This window comes from Propithecus coquereli, unplaced genomic scaffold (genome assembly GCF_000956105.1).
Source record: "Propithecus coquereli isolate 6110/MARCELLA unplaced genomic scaffold, Pcoq_1.0 Scaffold16, whole genome shotgun sequence".
In the NCBI taxonomy this organism is placed as follows: domain Eukaryota; kingdom Metazoa; phylum Chordata; class Mammalia; order Primates; family Indriidae; genus Propithecus; species Propithecus coquereli.
In genome coordinates this window covers 9,924,444-9,944,362 of record NW_012140524.1, presented here as the reverse complement: position 1 = coordinate 9,944,362, position 19,919 = coordinate 9,924,444, and positions in this window count along the sequence as shown.

The following is a 19,919-nucleotide window of genomic DNA, read 5'->3' as shown; positions in this document are numbered from 1 at the left end:
TATTTTTAATTGAGTGAAGCCAAAAGAGGGTATTCAAGGAACTACAGATCTGATACAAATTATACTTCTGGTCTTTTTTTCTATCTTAACATTCGCTTCCAATGTTCCACCCACACTAACTTACTTTTAAATGCAGCCAACCTTGACTCTTCCTCATGTCTCAAACCTCACATCCCAATATTCAGCCAACACTTTATATTAAGTTACTATAAATTAACCTGGGCTTTTTTTTTTTTCCATGTAAGTAAGAGTATTTGACTGGGAGAAATATTATGATAAACTCTCCTACTACTTGTAAAGTGACTTTTGGTTGATTTGGGGATTGATAATGATGGACGAAACAAAAAAAAGATGATAATTTATTCCTCCTGGCATCCTAGGTTTACATTGTGTTATGTTCCCTTCTCCACTTTAAACCTTAGACGCAGAAATTGAGCAATGAAGGAAAAGAATGTGGAAGTGTGGCATTTCATAAAAGAACATGATGTGCCATTCTTCTTGGACTGCAATTTTTTTGTTCTATAGAAAAATATCATCGTGACCTCAGTTCAAAATAGCCGTCATGAACAGAAACACGTCAGTTGATATCTCCATATAATTGTTGACCTAGCAACTGCTATTCTAGCTTTATAAATATTGTCTCATTTCTGAAACTTATTTGCTTAAATAAAAGCTGCTGCTATAAGGCTTGGGGGTTAATTATGCCTATTCACCAAAAAAATATTTGTTTTAAATTTGTTGCTAAAAATTTCTGGGTTTAGTACCAAAATTATTTTAGCATAAAAATTTGTACTTGAAGGGCTAGTAGAAATAGCTGCCACTGACTCATCAATACATTTACATCTCGAACCACTAGTATGTCTCCTTTTAATACCACATTTTGTCAAATACCCCAACATGAAATGATGGAGATTAAAAAACCCATGATTAAGTAAAACCATCCTTTCAACATGAACATTAATATTAAACGTTAGACAATCCCAGACTGAAAGGAACTCTAGTCCATGATCATTCATTCCTAAAATCTGGTTTTACAGATGGTGAACCTAAATAATAAAATGTATTATCCTATCAGCCTATATGAAGAAACCCCTATTGCATGCTAACGTTAATCGCTTATCTCAGCTACAAAAATGGGAATGCAGCACTATTAGACCAATAATGCCATGTCATCTACCATGTAATACAAATACCAAATGTTATATTCCTAAACAGAAAAAAAAATGGGAATTTTGTTTCATGGCTATGGAATGTGATATTCCCTCTGGGTTATCTTCTTTGGGCCCATTTTTATCTTGAGATAATGAAAGCTTTGCATGAGTAACCCAGGATAGACTATGTTCTTTTGAAACTAACTTTTTCTTACTGCCAAATAAATCTCTTTTAAATATGTTCTCTGTGAGGCAATCATGACATCCATTGGCCAACTGGATCTGGGGTTATGCCTGGATACTTTCCACGTTGCACGTGGTTGTCAATTTGAATTGTGTATCAACTACCCATCATATTTGGCACATCTGTACTTAACATTGGCATTAATTTTACCCTATTGTTCTAATTGCAGTACTTTGATGTAATGACACCATTCAATTCACAGATGGTACTGGTGGGGGGTTTTCCCAAAAAAAATATAATGTAATTTTAATTTGGAATGTGAGAATGCCAAAAATGAGAGCTTCATTGATTAAGTTATCTGAGCCTGCTAAACAGTTGAACATTTGAACTAAATAGGAAAAACTGGGAAAGAGAACAGCAGGTTTCAATACCAACCTACTGCAAGTGTTTTGTTTTTTGATTATAGTCTATGGGGCTCATAAGACTTATCTGTTCATAAACAAACTTTGACATATATAGGACAAGCAAAATAAAATCTATATTTTTAAAGAAACTGAAGATGAAGATGCTGAAGATGAAGTCTTCGGTGGATAGAGAGGCCTGCAAATTGAAAGGTAATCATTTAATTTAAATTACTAAATTTAACAATTATTTAAAGTATCATCACAGATTTGATATGCATTTATATCTATATCAATATATTTTAAAAGATTTCCCTGGAGTATCACTCTCACAATTTCCTATGACATCGTGAAACAGTGCCTATCACAGTTTGCATTTTATAGAATCAAATTGGGGGATAATTAAGTAACTTTCTAAAAGTCACAGGACCCCTAATTGATGGGGGAATGACTAGAATACAAATCTTTATTTCTTATTTGAAGGTATTTATGAGACACTGCCCATTCTATTGAATAGAAAAATGCTACCATGTTGCTTCAACAGGAACAACTCAACAGCTTCAACTCAAAAGCTGGAATGTCTTGGGAAAATTGTTTTAAATATGCAACTTCCTTAGAGCAGTGATCTAACACCTTGCACACTGCCAAGGGTTATAAGAAGCCCCAGCACCTTAAAAGTGCCAACTTTGGTTACCAGCCTTAAAGGATATGTGAACACTATATAGCAGGCTGGCCTGGGAGGCTAGAGAGATGTTGAGGAGTGCTGATTCATGCCAAACATACTTCTGGAACCATCATCTGCACCTCTGTTCAGCCTTTTTCTTCAGAGGCGCTCTCCCTGTTTATGTAAGAGCCTATTTCCTTAATGACATCTACAGCGCAAAAAGTCATGGTAAGTTCTGTTTTAATTTTCAGTGTTTTCTATGGAGTTTCAACATTAATCATCCCCACATTTGTACTGCCCTTATCTGCAGTGATCAGTGTTAAAATGTTAGCCAACTCTTGATTTTTCTAGATCATGTTCTGGGTGGCAAATTATGTATCATGAGGTCAGTTAGAAGCCTCACATGAGAAAACCCCATTTCTACTCTATAGTGGCTTTTCAAATCTTTAAGCAATCTTGTAGGCAATGAACCCCATGAAAGCTAATTGTGGAGAGTACGTGTAAGCTAAGATTCTTGGAACTCAGTGGGCCATGAAAGAAGTAGGTTTTTGATACCATAAAATGCTCACTCTCCTCTTAGCTATCAGTAGGCGTCTTAATTTTAGACAGACATCCCTTCTGAATAAGTCAATAAAGTGAAGGAGCCACTTTGCATTTCTATTTTTCACCACTTCTTTTTTATCATTACCTAGAGTTGATTTCCCCTCCCAAAATACCTACTGCATCTCCATTGCCTTGAGGTTTATCTGCTTCCATATCTCTATTTCTATAATATAATTTTTAAAAAAGCTTTTCTTTCCAAGCGTGAATTTTTATTTTACATATATGTGTGCATGTGTGTGTATATACAAACTTCCGCATTTACTGCCAAAAGTTATTGCATTTTAGTTAATTTTTGAAGCTTGTGCAGCTGCTAATTAAAGTGGCCATTACAAGATGATTTAGCATATAATTTTAGAACAGCATACTGCAAGTTTGAAAAGACCTACACCTGTGTTTACCTGTGTACTGTAGCTGGTTCTAGAGAAATCCAGATGAGACCCAGGTGCCCAACCCACTTTGTTGCAATATTTATATTTTACACGAAATATGTTTATCTCTCACATTTCTACTTAAATAGTCATAATTATGATGAACAGCATTTCCATACCTCTCTCTGGGAAGTGGAATTTCTTTTCTTTCTTGAAGCAGAAGTACAAAATTGACTTATTGTGGTGCCAATTTTTCAAGCTTATTGGATGAAAATTCCAGAATGTTACTTTTCAATAAGTCTCACTTTAAGGCTAGTTTAGAGATAACTAAAGTAGTAAAGCATCTTTTAGATAAAACCTGTTTGTAAGAGAAAAAATATTAAGACATTAGAGTGCAGATATTTGATCAGGTGAACTCAGAAGCATTGGTGTAGAGTTTGCATAGCTTTTAAATTGACAACACTAAATATTTGCACTAAGTAACAGGTATTGTTTGATTTTATTTGCACGACTCGGGCCATTGAATATGCTCTCTGCTGCCTTTCTTTCCACTGTATTCATCTGATAGTCATTGTGATGAGAACTGAGAAATTCTGAAATGTGATCTTCCAGCTGAAAAGTTCTGGTTATTGTTGTTCAGTTTGTGCAAATTCAGACAAGTTTCGATTAATTTTCTGAAATTAAGTCTGGATTCACAATACTCAGAATATTAGATTTTTAAGCAACCAGGTTTCCAACTAGCCTGAACTATGACTGCCAGATTAATATAGGTTAGATCTCATTGTTTTAGTCTCACACTGGCTCTTCAGTTGTTGAAATGAAAAATATTTTTTCAGCTGTTCTTCATCTTTCTGGCCAGTTGTTCATTTTGACCTAACCTGGGGGGGGGCTTTGATCAAGATGTGCAATAAGTAGCAAGATGTGACTGTATTTTTAATAATTTTGTGGGATTGTCCATTAGCCTCAGCATTTTCTGGAAAATGTGAATTAAAAATCCTTCATGTATTTTTTTCCTGAGTTTTAGATGTTCATGGCATTGATTTCTTAACTTGTCTATATAGTAATAGTAAAGACTTTTTCACACAAGAGTCCCTTCAAAACCACTTGACTCAGCATGCAATATTTTAACTGATCTGAAGTCATCCACTGGGCTGTTAATAAGACCATATTATTTTGTTGCCATCGTTTTAAAGTGGTATTCTTATTCTGAGGCTTGAGAAAATACTTCAACAGTTTTATATTCTCTATCGTGTGTGTGTTCTGTGTGTGTGTGTGTGTGTGTGTGTGTGTGTGTGTGTGTTGATACGTGAGTCTTGTCTATGGCCACTAAATTTCTTCAGAGGAAACATATTTAACTATATTGATTATAATAGAAATGAATTAAAGCCACTCAGTAATTTACTTGTAACTTTCTTTATATTAATATATTAGAACAATATTATTTCTCTAATAAGGGTTATGACAGCGTGAATCCAAAATATTTACTCTTTATTTTATTCCTTTTAAAAATGGAATAAAACTTACAAAGTTTACTGAGGCCACATCTTTATAATGTTACTATTTCTTCATTTGAAAGTTGTTATGACATATAAATATGCAAACACTGTGATTAATTGCTGTTTTGTCATCATGCCAACCCATTGTCCTATGTATTGATGTTTGGATTTCCCACGATCGAATATTAAAAGAAATATGAAGTGTGATTCTTTCCTATTTAGAATACAAAGTATGATATGAATCAACTGGAACAAGATAAAATATGTCTTAATGAGAATCAATTAGCTTTAATTTGTGTCCTGTAGAAATGGGGAATGAAACTCCATACAATTTTTGAGTAGTTACTATGTTCTAGGTACTAAGCAAAATATTTTACATTTTTACTCATTTATTCCTCATAAAAGTCATATAATCGATAATTCTCATTTTATAAGTAATAAAAATAAATTTGAGAGAGTTAAGGCAACTTTCCATGCTAGTTCAAGTACATCCTTGTGAAATTCCTCAGAATTGGATTTATACAGACATCTTTCAATTATGAGAGACCACACTCAACTTTTGGGCAAAAATCACCCACAAGAGTACATAACAAATTTTCCATGTACCTAATTTTAAACTTCTCATGCAAACATTAGTTACATCTGTATGTCAAGTGAAAACAAACTGAATTAAAAATGAGTCAGTGCTCTTCACATAATCACTAACTGACTTCTTATTTAACATATCAATTCTCTCAAAATTAAAGCTCAGTTTTGCTTTATCAGTGGGGGTAGATTAAGCACTTTTTCTTCCACCGAGATTCCAGTGACAGTACTTGTTGCAGGTTCTTACAGCCCATGAGTACTACATCATGTACACAAGCGAGATCTTGAAAAGTAATTTTTTGTATAACTTCATCGCTTCAATATGCACTTGACATATTTATCTCCGTAATGTCACCTTTCTTTACCTATTACATGGATCACCTGTGTTAAGCTCCTCTTCTGTTTATTGGGTTTGACTTACTGCCAAAGACTCTGAGTGTGGAAATAGACCACAGGAATCAACTGAAGATGGGAGGACAGAAATAGATCATCTCTAACATCCCCTACCAATTCCAACAGACAGGGATTCCTTAATGCCACCTTTAAGGTAATGCCCATACAACATCATGATGAAGACTGTGTAACTAGGAATGTAACCGTACAGTATAAGAGGAAAATAAAAGCTACCAGTTACAGAGCACCTACTGTGACACAAGAGCTATGCTGTATTCCAGGAGTCAGCAAAATTTTTCTGAAAAAGGCCAAATAGCAAATATTTTAGGCATTACAAGCTATATGGTCTCTTTAGCAACTGCTCAATCCTGCCATTATAGCATGAAAGCAGGATTAAGAAACAAGTAAACAAATGAGAACGGCTATACTTCAGTAACATTTTTGTTATAAAAACCAGCAGTGGCCTGCATTTGGCTGACAAGCATAGTTTGCTGAGACTTTCTGTTTGCTCTATATGTTCGCTATGATCGTTAGAACAAACCTCAAAGAAAGACACTGTTGAATTTATTCTATAGATGAGGAAACTGAGATTCAAAGGGGTTTAGTATACATAAGATCTAATTGGGAAAATAAAACCAACTCCCAGTAATTTCATAAAAGGAATTTGAAGCAAGGAACTAGTTAAAAGGATGTTAGAAGTGTTCAGAAGCCAACAAGGGTACAGTGAGACAACCCCAAGATTAGCAACAGAAGGAAGTTGCTACCATCCAAAAGGAGGTGGTGGCATTAGTAGAGCCCAGGAGCTGCCCATCAGGGACCTCGCTGGAAAGGGATTTCCAGAGAGACATGGGATCCTGGAAGAGATGCAACCCTTTGGTGAGCCAGCAGACAGGGCAAGAGATACCCTGGCCCCCTGCTTCCTGCCTTTCCCACCATGGTGGCGGTAGATCTTAGCTAGATTGTAGTCGGCAGCTTTTGGCCTCTTGAGGTACAGAGCAGAGCAGGGACTTGGTCTCAAAGCACACAAAAAGTGTTAGGAACAAGTCATAGTAACATTGTCATGATTAGAATCTAGGTCTGTCTCCTCCAACTGCCATGAGCTTTTACTGTACAACAGCACACTTACGAGTTTGCCTCTTATCTTTTCTTCTCACATTTTACAAATGTGATATTTCTTGGGCTCAAAAATATAACTCTCGAGATTTTTTAGCTTCACTCTATAGCACTCAGTACAAATGATATCCTCTTTCTGTAAAGAACCAAAACAGTGATGTCCATATCCACAGTACAGTGAAGGTAATTCTGTTAATTTGCCAATTCCTTATTTCACCATGTTGAAAAGAACATGCTTACAAAAAATTGTAGCTCATTTTTTATAAGTTATTTTTTTAAAGCTTCATGTAGGATACATATTAGGACCATCCCAATTTCACTTGAGTACTAAATTGGTAGATTCATTCCTCCTAAATCTTAATTTCACAAGATTATTTCCAGGATAGATAGTCAAATAGTCCTTGATAGTCTGACAACCCTAGGAGTATCTATATGCATTGCTCAAAAGATTACTTGTCTCACTGTTTGCTAAAGTCACTTTGAGCATATGCAACCTGCATGACAGCTGGCAAAATGGTTACCTTTAAAGTTCCAGGGGAGCTACAAGGAGACAAGATAGACAATAAATTGAGATGCCCAGAAATTATCATTTACTCCAAGATTCTCTACGCTCTTGGGAGCCTTTTCAGTTACATTTCAAAACGGAAATTTTTTATCATCCAAAGATACAAAATTAGGATAAATAACCTCATGAATGGACCAGGCAGATCAGTGAAAGTTCTTAAAGAAATGACAAAGAAAGCTGTGGCACCACACAAAGCAAGAAAAAAAAGAGGCATCAGGAATTTGCAGAATATACAGTTGATCCTTGAACAACTTGGATTTGAACTCCACAGGTCCACATATATGCAGATTTTTTCCCACAAATATATTGGAAAATTATTTGGAGATTTTCAAAAATTTGAAAAAACTCTCAAATGAACCACATAGCCTAGAAGTATTGAAAAAATTAAGAAAGAGTTAGGTATGTCATGAATGCACAAAATATAAGTAGATATTAGTCTATTTTATCATTTACTAGCATAAGATATACACAAATCTATTCCAAAATGTTAAAAGTTATTAAAATTTAAAGCACAAAAACATAGACTGTGCATGGTGCCATTCAGTAAAGAGAAATGTAAACAAATGTAAAGATGCAGAATTTAATAACCGCATAAAATCAACTGCAGTACGTATTGTACTACGTAAAAATTTCATAGCCATCTCCTGTTGCTGTTGGGATGAGCTCAGTGTTGTGTGTATGCACTTAAAATGCCGGCTGAAGCTAATCATCTCCATGTGGGCAGTCCGTCTGCCAGTAAATTGCATATCACAGAAAAAGCGAACTTCCATGGTTCTCGCATATTTGTCATCATTTTTAGTACAATACTGTAAACCTTGAATAACACCACGGGATGCATATAAAGTGCCATAGTGATGCTGGAAGTGCTCCCAAGAAGCAAAGTCCTGACATTACAAGAAAAAGTTGAGTTGCTTGATATGTGCCATAGAATGAGGTCTGCAGCTCCAGTCACCACTATTTCAGATGCTTCTTCTTGTAAACCAACAATGCAAACTTACAGAATTGATAAATACAGTACAGTACTGCAAATGTATTTTTCTTCCTTATGATTTCCTTAATGACATTTTCTTTTCTCTAGCTTACCTTATTGTAAGAATACAGTATAAAACACATATAACATGCAAACTGTGTGTTAATCAACTGTTGATGTTATCGGTAAGGCTTCATGTCAACAGTAGGCTATCAGCAGTTACTTTTAGGGGGAGTCAGAAGGCATCCCTCATCCCTGCATTGTTCAAGGGTCAACTGCACTCAACATAGAAGTCTGTCACTTAAATTTAGGTGTAATTAAAAATATAGAATCTGATTCAGAATTTGAAATATGAGCAATTGCAGATGGTGAGACTGAGAGTTCTCTGTGATTAGAATTCTAACTCCTGGGAACAAAAAAGCAATCATTGCTGCACAAACTGACATGGGAAACAAAGAGGAGGCCCAGAGGACAATGCTGAACTTACACCCTGAGTGAAGACACTGACTTCAGCCACACTCACCTCTACGCCACGTTCACCACTTCCTAGGGAGATGTTAAGCAGAACCACATCATTTATTATTGACAATCAGCTATATATTTACTTTCTTTTAAATGTCCTAAATAATTGCCAGAATTGAGTTCTCATTTCAGGCTCTGACTACCTCTGTTCTGAGTGGAGACCCTGAAATTTTCCCATAGTCCTAAATTAAAAGAAGAAATTTAATTGCCATTGAAGGATAATATTTGGTTGCATCCAACTGGCAATGGCTCTTGAGTTTCTGTGCCCAGTGAGCTGATGAAAGGAACTGAATAATACAGTTGGTAAGGGCAGGTGCTCTGGGTCCATGGGTTTGAATCCTGCTCTGCCACTAACTGCAGGCATTTAATTAACTCAAGTTATTTATGCTCTCTGTTCTTCAATTCTCTCATTTATAAAATGAGGATAATAATTGTACCTTCCCATACTGCTGCTATGAGGATTAACCAATAAAGCATTCTGATACACTGCTTCTCAAATTTTAATGTGCTTAAATAATCACCTGGGAATCTTGTTAAAATGCAAATTCTCGGCACGGTGGCTCTTGCCTGTAATCCTAGCTCTCTGAGAGTCCGAGGATTCCTTGAGGTCAGGAGTTCCAGACCAACCTCAGCAAAAGCGAGACCCCGTCTCTACTGAAAATAGAAAAAATTAGCTGGGCGTGGTGGCAAGTGCCTATAGTCCCAGCTACTCAGGAGGCTGAGGCAGACAGATCTCTTGAACCCAGGAGTTTGAGGTTGCTGTGAGCTAGGCTGACGCCACTGCATTCTAGCCCCGGTGAGAGAGACAGACTCTGTCTCAAAAAAAAAATGCAAATTGTCTTTCAGTAAGTCTGGGGTGAGGACTGAAGTTCTACATTTTTAACACGCTCTAGATAATGCTGAAAGTGTTGGTCTGTGAATCATACTTAGAGTAGTGAGGATTCATAAAAGTGCCTGGCACATAGTAGGGGTTATTACACAGCATTCATTATAGAAGGGTGGCTTAATATATCTCATCCTACCTGGCTGTTATATACTGCATACATTATGTGGCAGATACTGTCCTTAAGAGCAGGCACGTTTTTCTTCTACGGGGCCTGCCTTACTTGCCGCAGGCTGAGTTGTTTTGTTAGTTTTTTCTGCTCCTTCTTTTTCCTTATCACTTCCACTGAAGGGGCATTTCTCTATTTTCTCAATTATTACAGAACATATTTCTGTAACACTTTTGCAAAATGACCACGTATCATCTCTTGACAGCTTTTTTACTGTGTTACTACCCTTCTCTGCAAGTAGGTTGCAAGTTCTGATGTCTTCTCAGCCTTCTGTATCAACCACTTTTCCTCAACTAATGCCCTGCATATGTTAAGTGCTCAGTTAATATATTTGATCTTTTTTGGTTGGAGATACCATGACTCATTTATACTTTCTCCTTTCTAACATGAGCTGACACAAGATTGGGACATGAAGTCCTCTCCCTTTGTACAAATCCTGGGATATCTGTCTTACTACATTTGTTTTTCTAAACCAATTTGAGACAGAGGTGCACAACATGTTTGTTTCTACTATTAATAGAAGGGAGGGCAATGCAAATATTAATAGATTCCTTCCAAATACCTATTAGCACTGTCAAAATCTTTAAAGCTACATGCAAAAGATTTGAGGCTAAAAATTATATATATATTTTCAAATATTCTGTGTGTGACTTGTGAACCACAAGTTCTGATAAAGCTTTTTGATCTTTTCTGTCTCTGCTAAAATTCTAAGTTGCTTCATGTGCATGTCTATGTGGTGGATGAATGAATTTTACTAGAGATTCTTTTGATTTGAATGGACTCTTTCTGCTGCTTTCAATTTTATAGGTCTAAACAATCTTGGAAGAGAACATAAAGATGCAGACTTAAGAGTCATGAAAACCTAGGTTTGAATCCCATCTCCACTACTTTCTCACTCTGTGACTTTGCAAGATACCTAAACTTTATGTTTTTGGCTTCCTTGCTGATTAAATAAGAGTAATAATTTTTGTATTTATGTCCGGTATCTGGCACAACAAAAATGATCAATGAATCTGAGCCATTCTTGTTGAAGAAAAATTTTTTTTCATATTTAGGAAAGCCAACTTGAATTTCATGGTCATAAAGATCTTCCATAAAAACCATTCAATATAGTCATTCCTCTTCACTTTTATGGAACTGCTTCTCCACAAATCAAAGCTTCACTCCAAAATGCATAATTTATGGACCAATAAAGACTTCTTGAGCACCAAATAAATTGAGTGTTTAGCACAACATAGGCACCATGTGTTTACTCAGAGACAGTATGAGAAAGATTCATGTCCTGGTTCTATAAAATCTCATGATAGAGTTATTAAATTGTTTTATTCTGAAGAGTTGTTTCTTTGTTTTGTTGTCTTTTTTAAAGGATTGGGATTATTAAGACTCTTTGTCTTGGGGTTTGATCAATCGAAAGAGTAAAAATAGGAAGAAATAAATAAAGGGAGATGCTAACAACAGAAGAGAGGGAGGGGAGCAAGGCAGAGAGGGACAGTAGGGAAAGAGAAATTTTAGAAACCAATTGTGTTAAGAAGAAACTGATAAATAAGCAGTCAGGCAAAATCTCTCTAGAGGAAGGACAAATGAGCACAACTTGACTTTCATGTAACCCTTAATCTATTTAGAGAAGGAAGACTCAGGAAATGAAGTACTTCTCAGCAGTAGTTTAAGTCAAGAACTAAAATTAATTTACTTGACTTTCAAGCTACGAGACTTGTTTATACTCTGTAGAAACCACAATTTCACACTCCTAGATTCTAGTACAATGTTGACAAAACAACTTTTTGGTAAAATCAGACAAACGACTCACCACCAACTGCATTGCATCCAAGATGTCTTTATCGTATGAGACAATCACCCTTCCACTAATTTAATAAATCAGACTCTTTTAGATCGAAGAAAAGGATATTTGAAAGATGATGGGCATGGTTACTAGTTGGTCCTAAAGTAGAAGTTTTTTATTACTTGATAATTGAGTTGAACAGTAAAAAACTATAAGAACTCTATCAACACAATGCAAAGGTTATATTGACCCAATATGTTAAAAAATGTCGATGATCTAAAAACTTTTAGGCTAACAACAAAACAACTTTTAAAGCAAGAAAATACTTTTAATTTGAAATATTACAATACAAAATGGATATTGGTTGTGCAATCCAATGTAATTCAAAAATGAAATTAGTATAAACTACAGTAGCCAAAAATTTCACTCTGAAAAACTGACCTCAAAAAAATTAAATTAAAAAAATATATGCCAGATAATGTTCTGCAGTGTCTGTATTAATAAATCTATATGAAATCATTTATATATAATAAAAAATAATGCAGAAGAGTTGGATCATGAGTTGTTATAAAATCTCTATGCATTTACCACTGTATCAGGTAGCTATTGCCACCACAAAGCTCATAACAAACAAAAATCTCAGTGGTACACTATTATAAAACATGGTTTTTAGGTAGTGTGTTTGTGGGTGGGTGGAAAGTTTTCTTCCTAGGCTGGGCTCTGCTGGGTGCCTCTCCTTCAAGGTGGGCTTAGTTACTTGTTGGGATTTCTACTTAGATTTACTTCATGTGTGCTTATTCTTGGTCCCATGTTAACAGCATATACAAACTTTGCCCTGGCTAATACCCCTCTTCTTTTGGGGGGTTTTAAACTGAGAGATCCAAGTTCGGCTAACATTTAGCTAGATTAAGAGGCCCTAAAATTTGGGATGGTGACATTTGGACAGTTTTCAATGAAGTTGAAAGAGTTGAACTCACAAATGCCTCTGAACTTCCATTCCTGGCAGAAGCAGCCCTGACTCCACTGTCTGAATTTGACTTCCAGTTGCCTGTAATGGCTTCTCGGGAAGTTGTGTACTTGAATAGAACTGCTGATCTTCCCTATGGCCCACAACCACTGCTGCTCATCATCTCTAGAGTCAGATCTAAGTAGATCACAAGTAAGAAGTTGTGATTCACAAAAAAATTTTAAGATTTTGTCACTTATTCCTGGGGAATATATACATGTGCGTGTGTGTGTGCGTGTGTGTGTGTGTGTGTGTGTGTGTGTGTGTGTGTGTCTATTCTAAGGAGAACAGATCAGAGTGAAAAGAATGTGATATTTGATCTGGTTGAATTTATTGATATTGGTACATTAACCAGAGATTGGCAATTCAAGTGGAGATGATAGTGACGCTATCAGTTTACCTGAATGGTTGACAAAAACCTGAACCCAGCAGTGCCCAACAGTAAATGAAGTACAAATGCCAGAACTTCCTTGGTGTACTAAAGATTGAAGATCGACAAAATATAGTCCATGAACCAAATCCAGCTTGCAAACTGTTTTTGTAAATAAAGCCTTAATTGCAACACAATCATAATCTCAGAATTGTGCTTGTTATTTTTTGTATTGTCTATGGCTACTTTCACACCAAAACAACAGAATTGGGTAGTTATGACAGAGACTATAGTACACACAATACCAAAAATTTTTTATCTGGTCCTTTAATGAAAAGGTTTGCTGACCCCTGCTCTACAAGAAAAATCCAAAATGCTGAGGAGAGGCTGGAGTGAAATGTTTGTGTGATCTGCTTACCCTCCCCCTAATTATTTCCTCTGGAGAATCTAGAAAACTCACTCTTCACCAAGGCCCTAAAGATGCACAGGTGAAGGAACACCAGGATGCTTGATAAACTCGGCACGTCAGGAATGACAGTGCTAAATGCTACTACTGAAAAGGCCTTCTTAATTCTAACTAGGCTGGTGAAATCCTGGAATAGCAGAGGTCAAGTGGAATACTTAATTGCCAGTGACAAGGTGTGAATTACAACTATAAGGTGCAGCCAGGCCAGAATAATAATCTGAATGGTTTGACCTGCAGAAATCTTTGTCAGTGATTAAATGATCATGGTCATCCCAGGAGTGGTATAAATGGACATTCTGCGAAAGTCTTACTTGATCTCTAAAAGCAAAGTGAGTCATGCCCCAACATTATTCCCAGCCAGTCAATCCACAAACTGGATGAAAGAGAGGCCGGATCTCCTTGAGGAAGGACCCTATTACACCGCCAAAAATGTGTATGTGAACATTTCTCCTAGCCTAACCCAAAGGGACCTATGTCATTTACTAGGGCAACCATGCGCTGAAAAAAACAGAAAGAAAGATCTAAATTTTTGAAAGATTACTGACACTGGCACTGAACTGATGCTAAATGCTTGGGACTCCAAATCTCTCTGTGGTCTACCAGCATATCAGAGGTCAAATGATAAATGGAGTTTTGGCTCAGATCCATCTTACGGCAGGCCCAGGGGATTCCTGAACCCATCGTCTAACATGGTCATGCTATCTGCAGCAGAGAACTATTAACCATTCAAAAGGCATCTCCTGGATGTCACTGGGCCCCAGTAGAGACTAAGAACATGATCATGGAATATTAAATGACTATGCAACCACATATGCCCATCAGGTCAAACCCACAAGTCACAAATTTGGATGGGACACAGGAACAACGGTACATTAAGAATGGACACAGGTAAATAACATGACTGAGATCTCGTGTCATTTATGTTATACTTATTCCTCTTCCTCAATTCATATTTATGGCCTAATAGGGTATTACTTGTGTCTAGAGTAGGAAAGAAACCCAATTTTGGTTGACTGATAAGTCAGCTCAATATGTTGTTACAAGCCAAAACTAGACTGCTAACCCATCAGGGTCCCTGTGAGGGGTGGCCCTCAAAAATTGTGATAAGGTGAAATTCTCCTTGTGGTAGAAAGTCAGGCAGTACACCTGCTCACCAGCTTTGTGTGAAGGTGGAAATGGCCTAAGGTAAGAATATATTAATAAGTAGACCCCTAGGTGGTCAAATAACTTGGTTGATTATTTGTGGACTAGTAGGGAGAAGATTGGAAGACTGGAGAAAAAAGATATCTGGTGCAAAAGCATGATGGGAGACTTACAGGAGTGGCTCCAATGTGTATGGATTTTTATGTCTCACATCAAGGCCTCCCAGAGAGTATAACTTGCACAGAAGCCATGGAAAATCAGGTAGATAGGATGACTCATCCATAGTCTGTCCTTGGCCAGTTCCATGCTTCTGCAATTGTCTCATGAGCCAAGTGCCATGGTGGGCAAGGATGGAGGCGAAGCATTAGGTCCAAAAGCATGAACTTTTATTCATCAAGGCTGATCTAGCTACTGCTGCTTTTGAATGTCTGACCTGTCAGAGTGATATCCCTTGAGTATACCTACTAGGCACTTCCTGGTGGGTAAATTACAGGAGACCTGCCCTGTAAGAGAGAGTGATGTGTCCCTACTGAGATTGCTATGAGTCTGCTTGTGACTTTGCTTTTCTTGCCCACCACTAGCACCCCCCCGACACCAGTACTGCATCCAAGGACTCACAAATTATGATTTATCACCATAGGTTCCTTCATAGCATGTCCTTTGACCAATAGATCCATTTTTGGTTGAAGGAAGAATAACAATGGATACACAACCACAGGACCCACTTGTCCTACCATAAATCACATCACCAGAAACTGCCAGCTTATTAAAGATACAGCTAAGGTGCCATCTTGAGAGTGATACACAATGGGTTTATGACACTTTTCTTCAAGATGAGGTCAGGCACATAATAAGGGATAGGTGCTATAGGGGCTTGGGGATGGTTGTAAGGAGATTGGCATTTTCTTTGAGTGAAATGTGATGCCATTAGAGAGTTTTCAACAAAAGAGTGACATGATCTAACCTGTATTGTACAGCACCACTCTGACTGAAGTGAGGCAAGGGCAGAGCAAGGTGACCAGTTAGGCGACTATTGCATTAAACGAGGCAAGACATGACAATGGCTTGCATCAGCTCGGGAGCAATGCAGGTGGTGATGAGAGATTGGATTGTGGCTATATTTTGATGGTAAAGCCACAGAATTTCCCCTTTTATTTGCTTTCACTTATCACTGAGTTGAACATTTTATCATGTAGACCTGCAGTCCCTGGTCTACATTCTGGTACTGGTCTGAAGCCTATTAGGAACTGGGCTATGAATCACCACTTGAGCTAATCCTCCCTACGCACCCCCACCTCATCCATGGAAAAATTGTCTTCCATGAAACTTAGGAACTGGTAGGAGGTGAGTGGCGCATGAAAGAGTGATGCTTCATCTGTATTTATGGCCACTCCCCATCACTCACATCACTGCCCGAACTTCTCCCAGCCCCGTCTGTGGAAAAACGATTGTCTTCCATGAAATTGGACAATTTTTCCATGGACAAGGTGGGTGAGAATGGATGGTTTTGGGAGGACTCAGGTGCATTACATTTATTGTGCACTTTATTTCTATTATTATTACACTGTAATATATAATGAAATAATTATACAACTCACCATAATGCAGAATCTAATGCCACACTGATCTGAGAGGAGGTGGAGCTCAGGCAGTGATGCAAGTGGTGGGGAGCCGCTGTAAATACAGATGAAGCTGTGCTCACTTGCTGGCTGCTCACCACCTGCTGTGTGGCCTGGTTCCTAACAGGCCACAGACCTGTACCAGGCCACAGCCCAGGGATTGGGGACCACAGGTGTAGAAGGATCATTCTTTGTGACTTTCCAAAGCATTTGTTCCATCATAGTAAAAAATGGAAACCCAATGAAAAAAATAATTTGGATACTTTCTTTTATCTAGTCAATAAATTCAAACCTTCGGATTCAGAATCTCTAAAATCAGATCATGCTCAATTTTCTCAGTTAAAGTCTCCTTAACAACTCAAACTTTTATTAATCTTTCCTTTTCAATAGTTGATTTGTGTCAAACCATCTGGGGCCTGATTTTTTACACATATATTTTTTCTTTGAAATGATTTTAAATCCTTACATACAAGTTCTTTGTGATTATTATAAACTGAATTTCATTCCCCTAAAATTCGTATATTGATGCCCTAACATTCAATTTGACTGTGTTTGGAGATAGGGCCTTTAATGAGGCAGTTAAGGTTAAAGGAGGTCAGACAGGTGGGGCTCTAATCCAATAGGGCTTGTGTCTTTACAAAAAGAGGAAGAAACATCAGAGAATTCTCACTCTATGCAAGCACACACAGAGAAAAGACCAGCTGAGGACACAATGAGAAGGTGGCAGTCTGCAAGCCAGGAAGAGAGCCCTCACCAAAAGCCAACTCTGCCAAAACCTTGATCATGGACTTCTAGCCTCCAGAACTGTGAGAAAATAAATTTCTGTTGGTTAAGCCACCCAGTGTGTGGTATTCTCTTGTGGCGGCTCCAGCAAACTAATGCACTACAGTTATTTGGTACACATGGTGCACTACATGGTAATTGTTAAATAAAGTTTTGTTGAACTGACAGAGTTGAACAATAAAGATAAAAGCATCTAGGATAGTTATTAATATAAAAATGAAGTGTGAAAAGCACGTGCAACAATGAGTAAAATAGGATATTCTGTCTATGTGTAAACAGGAAGTTTTGACCTCCAAATATTCCACAGTTATTGTTTGCAAACTTGAAGATATTTCCCTTTAGGAATAATGTGATCTTTGCTAGTTAAATTTAGATGATTTAGACCTTTTCATAGTCCATTCTCTGTTCCCACTCCCCTATACCATGATTATTTTTTATCATTGAAATTTCAGCAAAAATACTATTCATCAAAGAGGCTTTTATCTCTCATAACAATACCTAAAGTTGCCCGAGTTGCCCTGTCGCATTAACCCAATACATTTTCTTCATAACATTTATCTCAATCTGAAGTTACGTTTGTCTTCTTTTTTGTTTTTGTATCTTCCATGAAAATATAAATTATGTGTGACCTTCTTTTCTTGCTTATTGCAGTCTCCCTAGCACCTAAAAACAGAGACTTGATGAATATTATACAAGAGAAATATTTTTAGGACTGACCCAACAAATTGTAGAACCAAATTTATGGCCCACAATATAGCCTACATTTTGTGAATTGACTTCAATTAGTCCCACATTTCTATTTCATGTTATCATGTTATATACTTTGCAAATTGTCTTTACATCTTATATCTAAATATCTTTATAAATTGTCATAAACATTTTTTGGAGTAAGGCAGTATATAAACAAATAAAAATCAAGGTTTAAATCCCAGACTTTTATCCAAAATGTGTTTACTGTATCATGAATCTGAAGTAGACCACAAAATTAATATTTTGATTCTATATGACCACTATGCTATATATATTTTTTCTAATGGCTTATATATACTAGTTTGATTTTTCCAACTCTGGTAGCCTGCTGTTGTCCTCTGCCATGATCCATCATGTGCACTGCTCTGCCCTGCTCTCTGTCCCACAGTGCTGACCTCCAGAGCCACACTGTTCAGGTTCCCTTGCCATCTGGCTTCCAGTTGGATTCAGCCAATGGCAAGCACTAACAGGAGAATGGAGGAAGGGAGGAGATAGAATTCAGGTATCTATCACCTTGGTCAATGCTCGTACCCTCTTCCTGCCTTGCCACTGGCCTGACAGTGTCTACCTTCTGCTATGACCTTGGATCCCATCAGACCCTCTGTCTTCCACACTCCAGCATCCTTCGTGCTTTAGGAACATCATTCCCTCCCCTTTACTCCCTCAGACTGAAGGGTGGCAATGGCTTCCCACTGTTGCTAATCCCAAGGTGTTTTAGCTTCTTGACTTTCTTAACCTTGCCCCATTCCTACAACTAGTTCCTTCATTACCTCTCTTTAGTTAAGCTCTTTAATTGTCCTATCTTTCCTTCAAGGAAGGAACTTGACTGAATCTAACAATGAAAAGTTTCCTGGTTATGTTTTGGTGGAAGAGGCAAGTAGTAAGGTACTCCTAACCACATAGTCATTCAGTAAATATTCATTGAGCATATAAGATATGCAACACACCCTGCTCTTTGTTATAACAACTATGGTGCTGTATAAGACATGATCTCTCTCCTCAAGGGAACATTTAAGCAAATGGGAAAATAACATAAATTATTCTGTGTATCCTGATGTTTAAAGAGATGATTCCTTTTGTCTCTATTTTGGCTGAGATTCCAAAATCTGAGAACAAAAGATATTGATACTTTTTCACAATAAAAAAAAAAAAGGATATGCCAGGTCATCCTTGCAGAACTTTCTAAGAGATGACCCCCAAAATATCAGTCAACACTTAGCCATCACTCATCTTAAGAGTACATAAAGACAGGGAGGAAGAAGCTTTCAAGAGAACCCTATTGGGACCTATTCTGTTATCTTCATAAATTTGGGAGATTTGGGAACTAGTACCTGACTTATGTCCGAAAAACAATCGAACCGTAAAGAGCTGGCTGGACATTAATGAAATATTCAAAACAATGTACCACACTCCCACCAATGGTGGAGGAAAGGTATGCTTCCAAGGCCAGATGTGAACTCTGATGAAGGGATATGACCTTGAATTGCCTTAAAAGAATATCTGTGCAAAACCTTAAACATGAAAAAGTTGACTTGAAGAATCCAGAATTTGGTTGGGAGGTGCAAAGGGCTAGTGGACTGGGGAACTGAAGCTAGTGTTCCTGAAGGAGTCTGTGAGGAACCCAGAGAAAGGACAAATATCTGGACAGCTACTCCCATGCCAGATTGCACATTGACCAGTCAAGCTGTATCTTTGTACCTACCCTCACCTCTTTTCCCTCTTCTCATTTGCAATGGACCGAATGCTTTCGTCCCCCCAAAATTAGTATGTTGAAATCCTAATCCCCAAGATGATGGTACTAGGAAGTGGGGCCTTTGGGAGAATTCTGACCTCCTGATTGGGATTAGTGTTTTATAAGACAGACCCCAGAGAGCTAGCTAGTCCATTCCACCCATGTGAGGCCACAGCAAGAAGGTGCCATATATAAGCCAGAAC